Here is a 13,437-nt window from a genome sequence, read left to right on the forward strand (position 1 = left end):
TAGAGTTTAAGAGACTTACCCAAGGTCACATAGCTAGTGAATGAGTGTCAGAGTTGGAAATAAACCAAGGTTTTCTGATTTTCAGTGTAATCCTCTAGTGCTTAAACATTTGAATAAACGTTTCCATTATTTTTACATAGGAAGGAAATACATACAGATTGTACTTTTGTTATGCATAGTAATCTAGGAACATAGATGTAATAGGATTTTAAAGCTGAAAATGCTACTAACTCCAAGAAGTTCAATGAATAGAGTGTGACAGCACAAAGTACTGTGGGATGATGGGAGGTAGAAGTCTGGGCATGAATGGAGCACAACCCAATTATATAACACAGAAGGGCATTTAAAATTGATTTATCACATTGTCAAGCTATATTTACTCTATTTTCAATACAGTGTTTATAGAAAGAGGAGGAGATTCTGGGACAAGAAAAAAACAGAAAAATATTGTTTTAAAAGTATATCACAATTCTATAGCTTCCAGTAAAACTGTACTACTTACAAAGATGTGTTGGACCAGGCTATTTCATTCATGTTATGCAAAAACTGAACTCAAAGTCCATGATGTTTGAGAAGCATTCCTTTTAAAATTCAACTTCATGTCTCAAGTAACTGGATTTCTGTATTCCTTGTTCCACCATTAAGACTGTATATGTCTAACAAAATACATACATTTAATTGTATATAAAATGTTATTCATATGGGCATCTTCTTTATTTAGCTTTAAGGGTCCTTAATGGCAGAGCCTGTATCTCAATTTTAAAATTTTTTTGTAATTCAAATCTCACAATCTATTATTGGCCCACCGGCACGATTAATTCAACTGAAAACCTCAAGAGTGCCCCTTATCCCATGTACCTCTTTGTCTCTTTTTGGGATCTCATTTATTTATTAATTTAACATCCACAGAAATCTTACACTAATGCCTCATTGTGGCATGGAGGTGACCCTGGGCTCTCCAAGGTTATGCTGGTAGGCATATGATTTTGACCTTTGCTGGAAAAACTTCAAATACAGCCAGTGACATAGTGTGCTTGTCATTGGAGGACCAGACTAATTCAGGGATGCCACAGAGTAATGAATTCTTCTGTCCCAGCAACTTGGTTAAGACTGATGACTAAAGTAGGATTGTGATCCACATGGGTTCAGGGAGTCATGATGCCAAGGAAAATTATGGATCTTAAAGAACTAAAGTGTTAATTGAAGTACTGACCGTATAACATTGTACTAGTGAATGTCAAAACTCAGTCTTTGCCTGTGAGGGACATATAAGCACATACATCATTACACAGGTCTGAAAATGTCACTAAAAATTTCTACTATTGACCCTTGAGGGTCATCGGTAAATTATATCTCTAATATTTCATTTCTTGACATAAAGATTAAATGGTCTTGTTCTGGGTTCTTAACCCTTTAAAAATTCATGGAAAAACTCATTCAGATAAACCAAAACCAAACAAACCTTATTTGGCCTCAGAAACAAAAGTGTTGGTAAGAAAAATTTATCACTGGCCTCAAGAAATAGTTATGTTCCTGAAGACAGATAACAGAGGATTAGATTAAGAAAACAAATCACAATGTAGTGGTACAATATACTAATTTGAAGATAGATGAATGAAATGAGCCATTTGCAAGTTATTTTCATGCTATATATCCAGTTTGTCCAACAACATTTTGTATATCTTCCCAGAATCTCAGTAGGAAAGTACCCAGGACCTTCAAGTAAGACTGAAGATTGGAGGAAAAAGAAATTCTATAAACCTTGCTAGGTTGTCTCCTTACATAAAACGTAATCTCCTTGAAGCCAGGGACCTTTTTTTTATTTGTCTTTGTTTTTGTGTCACCAGGCCCTAGTACCTAAGCAGGTGTTTAATAAATGCTTATTGATTGTGATAGATTACAAGGATCCTAAATTTTCTTCTTGGCCTCTCCAAGTTTAGTTTTGCCTATGGGGCCCAAACAATAATTCTAATTTCTTTTCCATTTGATTGCCTTTTCAAATAGCTGAAGACTGCAATTAAATTGCACCCCAGTCTTTTCTTCTCGTGGACTGAGGGATTGGGACTGGACCAGTGATTTCTTTGGTATAGGAAATTTTGGGATTAGGAAATTTCCTAAACTGATAGCAGGTCCTCTTTACTGTATAGTTTTAGAGTTGTCAAAGGCACTAAGAGGCTGTGACTTGTCCAGGGTCCAAAGGAGGTACTTTAAACTTAGTTGAGAGAGAGAGCGAGAGCGAGAGCGAGAGAGAGAAAGAGATGGAGTGCCTATGTGTGTTCATTCAATAAACATTTATTTAATGTCTACTGTGCACAAGCACAGTATATGTCAGATGTGCCCTGAACACACAAAAGGGGTGTAGTTCTAAACTGACGTGTGTAAGGTATATACTTCTAAACCGACATACAAAATGTATGTATTTCTGGGCACAGAATGTCAGTTTTCATGGACCTTCCACAAAAAGCCAAATGATAGACTTGCAATGCTCTAAACCAGATGATTGTGCGGTAGCTCTTGCTAGTACAAGCCTTGAACCTACTTGTAAAGTCACTGGAGGTGGGGAAAGGGGAAGTCTTGCAAATACTTTTTTAAGTGAAAAGGGAAAGCAAGTTTAACTCCAAGATCGGCGGATTCCCAGAAGAAAGAGCATCCAACTCTCCTTGCCCCCTTAAAAACAAACCCTTAGGGTCCTGTTTCGCTGCAGCTAAAGGTAGTGGAACCATGGCGGGGGGGGGGAGCAGGGGGGGGGGGGGGAAGAAGAATCAAATTTGGGTGTGGTTTCCCTTTAGCTTTAACAGTTACCGATCTTTTTGTTGTTGTTGTTGTGGTTTGTTTGTTTGTCTTTTTAGGTGAGCAGGAATGGGGAGGGGGTGTTGAGCTAAGTGAACAAAAGCCAGTATAAAGATGGCTAAAGGGCAGGGCCTTGGGCTCCTCTTTGGGAGGACTTAGGAGTGGGAGACGGGGGTCGTGGAGTGGTCCCCAAAACAAAGCCCCTCCGCCTCGCAAGAACGCATCTGCAGTGCTTGGTGAGGGAGCCCCAGGGTGGGGTGATGGGCGGATACCTCTGACAGGCCTTGGGTGGGGGAGGGGGGACAGAAGCACTCGCTTCTCTTTTCATGCGGGACTGTTGGGCCGAAGCGGGGAGGGCTCTGTTGTCTACGTGAGTCTGTGTGGGGAGCAACGGTCACCGAGGCAGCAGAGACACTAACCGCCACCTGTGGTGACCCGAAGCTCGGGCTGCCCAGACTGAGCCACGGATTTCTGCGCCTGCGCACTCTTCTCCACCACCCCTCCCGCCGCGCGCTCTCCCAGCTCCCTCCTCTCGGGGCCGCGCCTTCCTCTCCAGGGCCGCCGCCGCCGCAGTGTGTGGTATTTAGCGGGAACGCGCGGCAGGCTCGAGCACGAGCGAAGCGGCGGCGGCGGTTGCAGGGCGCGCTCTCGAGAGCTGGTGGTAGCAGCAGCAGCAGCAGCGTGTCCCATCGGGCGGCGCCGCGGCCTCTGTGAGAGGGGGAGGCGCGGCGGCGGCGGCGGCGGCGGCGGTGGCGGTGGCGGGGGCTGGAGGCAGCGGCGGTGAGGTGGAGGAGGAGGAGGAAGAAACGGAGGAAGCCGCACGTTTGAGACGGAGCGACAAACGGGGCCCCGGTCGCGCTCTCCGCCCACCGGTAAGTGCGGCCCAGCCTGAGGGAGGAGCCGGGGGAGCCGGGCCGGGGGGTGCTCGGTGGGGGGGGAAGGTGGCGCCGCGCGGGGCTCGAGGTCCGGCTAATGGCGGCGGCCGGCTCTTCAGAGGAGAAACCGCCGCTTCGCCGCGAAGGGAGGGAGGAAGGAAGAAGGAAGGGAGGGCAGGCCCTGCCCGGCGCGGCGCAGCCGCCCCCGCGGACAGTCAGCGGCCCCTGGCCCGCCTTTGTCTCCGGCCTCGGAGGGGGAGCGAGCCTGGGCCTCGCGGCCCAGTCGAGGCCGGCCCTGCCCCGCCCCCGGGGTCGGGTTTCCCTGGCGGTCCGGGGCCTTTCCTTGGCGCCTGGCACCCGAATGGGCCTGGGGCTGGAGTTGGGGAGGGGGCCTGGCCCCGAGAGCTCCGGCGGCCCCGAGCGAAGTGGGACAGAGAAAGGCTTTCCTTCGGCCCGGACGCCTAGGGAGGCGGGCCTCGGCGGAGGGGGAGGTGCCGGCCGGCCTCTGCTTGGCTCCCTCGTGCGGGGCTTTGTTGTGATGGGGCCGGTGTTTGCGGCCAACATGGCGGAGGTCAGCTGAGTCTTGTACCGTGAGCCACTGAGCCGTCCCTTCCCTCCCCCTACCTGGCAGCCTCCCGTCGTCCCCACCACTTCCCTTATTCTGGGGTTGTGGTCGTCATCCTCCCTTCTTCCAGACGTCCCAAACATCCGTCCCTGTAATATGGGATGTTAGTTCCTTTTCTCAAGCCTGAGCCTTGTATTGTGCAGTGCAGAGAATTCAGTCTCTATTCCAGAAAAGATCCTATGAATGAATAGGTTGCTGAACGAGAAAGATATGGGCTTTGAGTTTAAAGTCCAAGATAACCCTGTTCTCTAATCTTCTCTAGGCTAGAAGTTTAGGAGAGTTGGCGGAAGGCATAATTATTTTATTTATCCAGGGCCATAATCTGAACATCCTAATCTCTCAGTTGTTAGCATGTGCTTCCTTAGGGCCACCTGGATGTTTTAATTGTCCTTCCTTCCCACCCTCCAGTGATTGGAAGGATATTTAGCATTGATTAGACTTATTTTAAGAGTAATTTTGTGTTTTGAAAGTTGAATTGTGTTTGGCACATGGTGTATTGATGAACAAGGATTGTATCGGTCTTATTTCTTAGTTGAGCAAACTTTTCCTTGATAAGCAACTGTAAGTGTGTGTGTGTTCACTGCTTAATACATTGTAAGTGCATAGGTAGAATCTGTAAATCAACATTTTAAAAGATTTCATTGGGTAGCCTATTAGGAAGTGAGGTAACCTTGTTGGAGGTGGAGAAGCTAGGACACTTATGGGGGGTGTGGTGATGTTGATATTTAACAATTTATTTTATATTGTGATTTTAAAATTATTTAAATAGACTCAAGTAACTAAATATTGTAGGTGAACCTTGGAGAAGGTAGGACGCTGTGTTACAAGGGTGTGTGGTGATGATACCTGACAATTTATTACGTTGTGATTTTAAAATTATTTAAGTAGACTCGACCAATTAAATATTGTAGGTGAAAGTCCATTTGCCTCAAATTAAGAATTACTTTACAACTTTTGGATCAACTAATAAGCGAAGTAGTGAAATGACATAATGTAGTATTGTGAAAATGTGGGAGCCTTGTTTTTGTAATAAAAGGAAGGAAGTAGGCTTAAGTTGTAGTAAAAGGATTTTGGTTAGATGTTAGAAAAAATTGTGATCCTAGGAGTTACAGGATGGAAAAATTTCTTACCAAAGCTTGCTGTGGAATTTCATTTTCTGGGAATTTGAAAAATGGGATTATGCAGAACAGCTGTTTGGCAAATGAAAGATGGATTACATTGGGAAAGGGGTCTTTTCTATGTTTATGGTTGGTAAATTTGCTTTCAAGAGTTCATTGTTGAATGAACAAAAAAGTGAACGTTTTTAAGAATCTACTGTGTGCAGAGCATTCTGTAGCTAACAGCCTGAAGGATGGTATAAATACAGCTATAATAGATAGTATTTATATAGTGATTTAAGGTTTGCAAAATGCTTTACAGGTAGTTCATTTTATCCTCACAAACCCAGGAGGTGTGTGCTATTATATAATAATATAATACCATGTCTTACATTTAAGGGCAAGTGCAATATGAAAACAATATTGGTTTAAAGAACATAGTGAATTTATATATATATATATATATATGTGAATATTTTATATATGTGTATATAAGTATATATATGCAATTTTTTTTGGTCTGGATCTGCAATTTTATCTATGTAGTGAGCTATTGATGAGTTCAAGTTTACCACTGTTGTGCAATTTATAGTTAGAGAGAGTTGCCTAGGGACTTGAAGTTGTAACTTGTCCGGAAAAACACAACCAGTGCCAGAAGATGGACCTTAATCCAGGTGGTCCTTGTCCAAGGTTGAGGGTAGACTGGCTCTCTATTACCTCTGTTATCCTGCCCACCTTTTACAGGAAGCCTTTCCCTCTCATTTTTAATTCTAGTGCCCCTCTATTGTGATTATTTAAAATTTAGCCTATTTATAGCTTGATTGCACATAATTGTTTACAAGTTGTGTCTCCCATTAGGCTGTAAGCCCTTTGAGAGCAGGGACTGCCTTTTACCTTTCTTTATTTCCCCAGCAGGCTTAGCACAGTGCCTAGCATATAAAGTAGGTACTTAATATGTGTTTATTGACTGACATTGGAATAATAGCTATTCCCAAAGGGAAAGAACAGGAACTGTGCTACAGACTTTACAATTTGAACCTCACAACAAATCTGGGGGGTGAGTACTATTATTATCCTCATTTTACATTTGAGGAAACTGAGGTGGACAGGTCAGTTTACACAGTTTGCACAGCTAGTAAGTCTGAATCTGATTTGAACTCAGGTCTTCTGGACTCTGTCTACCATGCCATCCAGCTGCCAATGTAATGAAGTGATTATATTTTGGTAGAGAACATGTACGCATTTCATTTTATTTTTATCTGTTCATTAGATCACTTTCCAGAAGCATTGATAAGTCTAGTGCAAAAGCTATATTAGTTAATAAATAAATGTAAGCAAGTTCTTAGGTTAGGAGTTGCTCAAGTTATCAGGGAATGTGTACTAAAATGTACTGTGCTTGTAGCAGCATTGATTGTGTATTAAGAATAAGATTAGAGAGCCTCAGAGTTGGAAGGGACATCATAGATATCTAATCTAACCTGTCTCTGAATAGGAGTTCTTCGACATCCTTGACTAGTGGTCATCCTGTCTTTGCTTAAACTCTTTAGTGAAGGAGCACCTATTTTTTGTTTGTTTGTTTTAAGAATCATTCTTGCAAATGGTATTGTGATAACACAAGATGTACCTGTGCAGGAGCAATAAGTAAGTTAATAACTTTATATATGTTATCATTCAAAGGTGGTGGTAGGATGATTAATATTTTCAAGTAATTTTTTGGATTTTGATTCGATGTTTTTTCCTAAGGTTTGAATTAGTCTGCATTATACAGAGACAATATATATTATAAAATTAAGGTTTTGTTTCGTCGTTAAGTTTATTCATTTTTCACATCTATAGTGCTGCCTGTATAATGATATGTGTTCTCATTTAATCAAATACAGTTCATATTTTTATGGACTTACTATGAAAGCTAAATTACAGTTTTCATTACAAAAGCATTCCTTGACAGCATTTCTTGGATTCGTTAAAGCCATTTAAAATAGGATTTGGTGTCATACAACTTCTTAGGAAGACTATTGTGAAGAGGAACAAAATATTTCCTGCCCTAAAGGAGCTTGCATTCCAAAACAAAGAATTCGATTAATTTATGAGTGTAGCATGTACAAATATTTTGGTAGTGGAAGTTGTTACTTATGTTCTTCTTAAAAAATCTTTTTTATATTTAGTATTCCAGGAATAAGATGAGACAGTGCATAAATTTATAAGTTGTTACTGTTTATTTCTTTCTATGATGATTATGCATTCTATAATATAGGCAGTTATATCAAGATGTAGTTTCCCCCTCCCCTTCAGAAACTTTTAACAAATTGGAATGGAGAGTAGGGCAGGCAACATGAAAGTAAGTTGTAGCAACTTAATTTATTGGATTTTTCCTAATTAAAAAGTTATAATACATTTTTCTTAATGTAACTTACAAAGTTAAGCTCACCAGATTTAAGTTACAGACAGGGAATATATCGTTGAATGTATTTTAAAATACAATCAGGAAGTTTCACCTACTAAGTGTGGGACCATGGACAAGTCATTTAAGTTCTCTGAGTTTGTTTTCTTCTCTGTAAAATAAGGGAGTAGATTTAAATGGTCTCTAAGTTCCCTTATAGGTTTAAATAAATGATCCTGTGATCTTAAATAGAATGTTAGGGAGAAGTTCTCTGGTGAGTGATTCTGAAATCTTATTAAACCACTTTTTGACTGAAGTTTAGTTCTTTTTAAATAAGTTTCATCGTATTATTACTTCTTAATTTGTCCTTTGAAACATGAATATTCACAACTCCTTAACTGCTCTATAAACTTTCAGAAGTTGTAACCTGAATCAGATAATCAAGGAAGTCCATTGGGGTGAAATTACTCTTGGGACTGTAGTTACAGTGATTAGAGCAGTGTTAATTCTGGGGCAGGGTCCAAGTGAAGATTGGAAGTTTCCCCATTGCTTTATTATATAATATTAACATCGATTTTTAAAAATAATACCTATTTTACGCCATCAATTATATCCCTAATATCCCTTTCCCAGTAACCCTTCTTTGTAACCAAGAATAAAAAAAAGCAAAATTGACCAATTTGGCAATAGTGTATGCCACATTCTCTATCCATAATCCTCCAACTTCTAGGGAGAGAAGGAATACGTTTTATCTTGTGAGAATAAAGACTGTTACAGGTAATCTCAATTTAGTTGCCTTTTTAGTGCTTTCATTTACATATTCATGTTAGTCAAACATTTATTAAACACATTACTAAATGCCAGGCGTTGTACTAAGCTCCAGAAAGACAAAGAAAGGCAAAAAGTAGTCTCTGCTCTTAAGAAGCTCACCATCTAATGGGGGAGACAACTATATACAAATTAACACACACACACACACACACACACACACACACACACACACGTGCGCGCTCTCTCTCTCTCTCTCTCTCTCTCTCTCTCTCTCTTTCTCTCTTTCTCTCTCTCTCTGGATAAGTTGGGGTGCTGGACCCACTGCTGTGCTGTTCCTCACACTCCCATCTCCTGACCCCAAGCATTTTCACTGACTGTCCCCTGGCCCCCAAGTTCTTATTTCCTTTCTTCAGGTCCCAGCTAAAATCTTACCTATAGGAAGCCTTTCTCAGTCCTCTTAATGCCTTTCCTTTAAGATTACATTTCTGATTTGTCCTGGTACTTAGAATAGCATCTTTTTTTTTTAAATAATATTTTATTTTTTTGGATTACATGTAAAGACAAATTTAAGTGTTCATTAAATTTTTTTTTCTTCTTCCCCTATCCCTTCTAGCAAAACAAACAGCAAGCAATTTGATATAGGTTATATATATGCAGTAATGTAAAACATTTCCATATTAGTCATATTGTGAAAGAAGAAATAGACCAAGAAGAAAAAGAAAACACAAAAAAGTGAAGAAAGTGGAAATAGTATGCTTTGATCTGCATTCAGACTCCATCAGATCTTTCTCTAGATATGCATAGCATTGTTCATTGTGAGTTATTTGGAATTGTCTTGGATCATTGTATTGCTTAGAATAGCTAAGTCATTCATGGTTGATACTCACACTGTTGTTGTGTACAGTGTTCTGGTTTTGCTCATTTCATTTTCATCAGTTCATGTAAGTCTTTTCAAGTTTTTCTGAGAACATCCTACTTGTCATTTCTTACAAGACAATAGTATTTCATTACATTCATGTACCACAACTGGTTCAGCCATTCCCCATTTGATGGGTGTCCCTTTAATTTCCACTTCTTTGGCACCACAAAAAGAGCTGCTATAAGTATTTTTGTGCAGGTAGATCCTTCTTCCCCTCCCCCCCTTTAAAAAAAATTTCTTTGGAATACAGACCTAGTAAGTGATATTGCAGGAGCAAAAGAAAGAGTATGCTCAGTTTGTTTGCCCTTTGAGCATAGTTCCAAATGGCTCTTCAGAATGGTTGGATCAGTTCACAACTACACTAATTAGTATTAGTATCCCAATTTTCCCACATCACCTCCAACATTTATCATTTTACTTTTCTGTCATGTTAGCTAATCTAATAGGTGTGAGGTGGTACCTCAGGATGGTTTTAGTTTGCATTTCTCTAATCAAAAGTGATTTGGAGCATTTTTTCATATGACTACAAGTAGTTTTGATTTCTTCATCTGAAAACTGCCTGTTCATTTCTTTTGACCATTTATCAATTGGTGAATGACTTGTATTCTTATAAATTTGACTCGGTTCTTTATGTTTTTGAGAAATGATGCCTTTATCAGAGAAACTTCCTGTAAAAATTGTTTCCTACCTTTCTGCTTTCCTTCTAATCCTGGTTGCATTGGTTTTGTTTGTGCAAAACTTTTAAATTTAATATAGTTAAAATTATCCATTTTACATCTCATAATGCTCTTTATCTGTTGGTTTGGTCATAAATTCTTCCCTTCTCCATAGATCTGACAGATATACTGTTCCTTGTTGTCCTAATTTGCTTATGGTATCACCCTTTATGTCTAAATTATTTTGACCTTATTTTGACCCATTTTGACCTTATCTTGGCATACAGAGTAATTTATTTGTCTGTAGTTTCTGCCATACTCTTTTCCAGTTTTCCCAGCAGTTTTTGTCAAGTAGTGAGTTCTTGTCTCATAAACTGGGGTCATAGTATTTCTTAGGCACATCAGCAGACAGTCTGAAAGTGTAATGTTTTTGTACATTCTGTGAACTAAGAATGGTTTTTACCTTCTTAAGTAAAAGTTGTATCGTATTTTTAAATGTACAGAAGCAGGGCTCTGGCCAGATTTGGGCCGGCCACAGGCCAGCTGTGATTTGGTAACCCTTGCTTTATGTCTTTGCCTTCAGCAGTGGGATCTCTAAGTTAAATTATAACTACACTACTATCCTTATAGGGGCTTCATTGAGAAGAGTGTCATGGTCTTGATTAGGATATTTTAGTATTTTCTTTAAAAAGTTTCAACCTATTTGCAAACTTGTTTGTGTACCTTTTTTTTTTTTTGCAGTTGGGGTTAAGTGGTTTGCACAGGGTCACACAGCTAGTGAGTGTCAAGTGTTTGATCTGAGATGGTATTTGAACTCAGGTCCTCCTGACTTGAGGGTTGATGCTCTATCCACTGCGACACCTCGCTGCCCCTGTTTGTGTACTTTTTAGAGGAATTTTCACTGTGATTGAAGCAGCTTTTATGAAGCTGAGCTCTGTGCTAGGTACTGAGAATACAAAGACAAAACCCAACAAAGCAGTCTCTTGCAAGAAGTTTATATGATGTTCCAGCCATTCAAGAATAATAGGAGTAAAAGGTGTTTTAATGCCAATTTTGAAGTCAATTAAACATATTAGTAAAAATTTCAGTGAATTATTTTATTGCTTAGACTATAAACTAATGATCTGGAACTTTTTTTGCTTATAGATGCAGAAATTCAAGGTGTACATGATACTTCCTTGCTCTTGCTGAACTCATAAGATTACATTCATGTAATTGTTTACTTTTGATCCTCAAATTGTGTTAAACAATTCTTTTGTTTTTGTATTTCTTGAGATGCTACCTATGATTACAGTGATTTTGTATTCCTTTTCTTTAAGGAAATTGGGATTGCTGAGAGGAAAGCATGCATACAGTCATAGAAAATGCAATCCTGCCTCAAATTCTAGGCAAGTCACTTAATGTCTGTGCTGTATTTTCCTCGTATGCAAAATAAGGATATTTGCATTACCTACTTCACTGGGTTGCTTAAAGAAAAGTATTGTAAGCATTCATTAAACAAGAATTATTAGTAGAAACTGGAAATATAAAGAGTTGCTTCTGCTTCTAGTTTAATACTAAAAGGCCCTTTGGATTTGTGGGAAAAAACAGTTATCCACTTGTTTGGCATAGGGCTGTCAGAAACAAATTTGTTATCTGAATCCAAGGTTTTCTGCTTAGTGCAGGGATTCTAACCCCCCCCTTTTTTTGTGTGTCATAGATCCCTTTATAAGGCTGGTGAAACCTGTGGACCCCTTCTCAGAATAATTTGAATAAAGTACAAAGAATTACAAGGATTATATTGGTTCCATGCCTGGAATTCTTTTCCTTTTTCTCCTCTTTGCTTCTGCTTCCTGGATTCTTGTGTTTCCTTCAAATCTCAACTAAAATCCCATCTTCTGCAAAAGCTTTTCTGGGTTCCCCCTTAAAGCTAGTTAGTGTCTTCTCTGTGTGATTATCTTCAATTTATATTTGTTCTCTCTCTTTCTCATAACATAGCTTTTTGCATGTCTTCTCCCCCATTAGATTGTTCTCTCCTTGAGGGTAGGGACATGTTTTTCCCTTCCTTTGTATCTCCAGCACTTTGCACAGATGGCTGGAACATAGTAGGCACTTAATAAATTCATATTGACTTGGCTTTTGAAATGTAGTTATCAAAATACTTTAAAAAAAAGTTCATGGACCCCAGGTTAAGAATCCCCTAGCTTAGAGAAAATCCAAAGTGCAGGATTTTCCTGGTTTACTGAAAATCCCTCTGTCCCCAAAGGATCAAATAAAATGTAAAGTGCCCAGCACATAGTAGGCCCTTAATGAATGCTTGTTTTCTTCCCCTTGGTAATATTCAAGAAACAAGAAGGAAGATAAGAATAATTACAAATGTCAATATTAGGGTTTTTAACAATTAAAAAATATTAATCTTTGGAGATATACCCTTGGGAATGATGTGCACCTGAAAATCAAGGTCAGGTGGTGGTCAGCCATATTGATTGCCGTGGAAGATGAAAATAAAAGCAATCCGATTTGGCTTTTAGATGATGGGTAAGAAAACAGTTTCAATAAAGAATTGACATTGGTGGTGAAAGCCATACCAAATGTTTAAGGAGTGGATGGGTGGTGAGGGAATGGGAGATTGCAGTCACTAAACATTATTAAGCACCTACTATGTGCCAGGCACTGCTAAGTGCAGGGGATACAAAGAAAAAGGTAACTTTCAGGTTTTTCAGTGAAAAAAGTTGTAGGGCTGGAAGGGCCCTCAGAAGCCATTTAAAGTCTAACCCCCTTCATTTTACAGAGGAGGAAACTGCCCAGGGAGATTAAGTGGCTTGCCCAAGGTTAGTTAAGTAGTAAACATCAGAGGTGAGATAGTTTAAATGATTTATTTCTGCCTATTTAGGTTTACTTTCTAAGCAAGGAGACTGGTAGAAGTTAATAGTATTGAAGTGGCAGCTATAGGAATTAAAATCCAGGGAAAGAGTACTGCTTCTAAAGGCAGTAAGGAAGACAATTTAATGGAACCACTCAACCTTTTTTTGCCTGGTTCCATATAAAACTTGAGTTATAATTCTCAAATTATAGATAATATAGATGAACATTCTTCATTCTATAGTGGCCTTAGGGATATCTGGGTCTGCTGTGAAAGTTCAGGGCCAGACTGAAGGAGGCTTGGATACTCAATTAAATTTAATATTTACAGGTTCACATTTAGAATTTGCCTGGGAACGATCCTATACTGGAGTTTATCTCCCAAAGATCTCTTAGTTTAATAAGTGTGGTGACTGAGGGGCCATGCTGAATTGTATAGATTTACTACAGACCAGAACTGATTTCTGTCTTTGTTTAGTCTTG

The 13,437-nt window shown here is 39.6% G+C and overlaps 1 protein-coding gene across 4 annotated transcripts in view; it reads left to right on the plus strand.

Annotated features, from left to right (window-relative positions):
- The first annotated feature begins 2,605 nt into the window (after window positions 1-2,605).
- The window catches only part of SIAH1 (siah E3 ubiquitin protein ligase 1), a 58,639-nt gene continuing 47,807 nt past the window's right edge, over window positions 2,606-13,437 (plus strand). The window contains exons 1-2 of one of the 4 annotated variants that reach the window (XM_078150087.1): window positions 2,610-2,710; window positions 3,232-3,662. The gene's annotated coding sequence lies outside the window, so the exon portion shown is untranslated. Of the gene's footprint in view, window positions 2,711-3,116; window positions 3,663-4,152; window positions 4,237-13,437 lie in introns of those variants that run through there. The other 3 variants (XM_020985122.2, XM_020985120.2, XM_078150088.1) reach the window with 3 other exon arrangements.

The sequence above is a fragment of the Phascolarctos cinereus genome, unplaced genomic scaffold (genome assembly GCF_003287225.1).
Source record: "Phascolarctos cinereus isolate Bilbo 61053 unplaced genomic scaffold, phaCin_HiC Scaffold_2;HRSCAF=192, whole genome shotgun sequence".
Classification (NCBI taxonomy): Eukaryota; Metazoa; Chordata; class Mammalia; order Diprotodontia; family Phascolarctidae; genus Phascolarctos; species Phascolarctos cinereus.